Genomic DNA, 579 nt, shown 5'->3' with positions numbered 1-579 from the left:
GATAAAATAAGATTTACACATATGATCGATAGAAATAGTGGTAATTTCTTAATTTTATTGAATTTCATGAGTACATGTTGAAAAGTGTCTTCATTCATTTGAAGTACGAATAATTTATACTTCTAAGAACTCATTTGTATTTGTTTCGTACTCGAAAGAAGAGATAATATTAAATAAATAATTAAATTACATGTTATGTGTTAACAACAAATGAAGATCTAAAATGAGAAAATTGTATCAAAATTTGAAAATAGAGAATCACAGTTTTCGTAGTGTAGTGGTTATCACGTGTGCTTCACACGCACAAGGTCCCCGGTTCGATCCCGGGCGAAAACAGTGTTTTTTCATTTTGTCTTTTATCTATTTTTAGAAATATCCATGTATCTCTTAACGAGTTTGTTGGAATCTATTTCGATAATAATCTTCGCGATTACGATATTTTATACAACACACACACACAACATTTTAAAATATAACAGAGAATTTTATGCAGTATAACTTTAAATGGCGCTATACTTAAAATGAATTCGACTTTCTTTAAATAATATACGAATATATGATACAACACGGTGAATTACA

General features: G+C 28.3%; 1 non-coding gene across 1 annotated transcript; it reads left to right on the top strand.

The window, feature by feature from the left end:
• Positions 1-263: 263 nt before the first annotated feature.
• TRNAV-CAC (transfer RNA valine (anticodon CAC)) lies at positions 264-336 on the top strand. Its single transcript has one exon. It is a non-coding gene; the product is annotated as a tRNA-Val (tRNA).
• The last annotated feature ends 243 nt before the right edge of the window (positions 337-579 follow it).

Source organism: Megalopta genalis, chromosome 8, assembly GCF_051020955.1.
Source record: "Megalopta genalis isolate 19385.01 chromosome 8, iyMegGena1_principal, whole genome shotgun sequence".
Classification (NCBI taxonomy): domain Eukaryota; kingdom Metazoa; phylum Arthropoda; class Insecta; order Hymenoptera; family Halictidae; genus Megalopta; species Megalopta genalis.
This window is presented reverse-complemented; position numbering and strand designations above follow the sequence as displayed.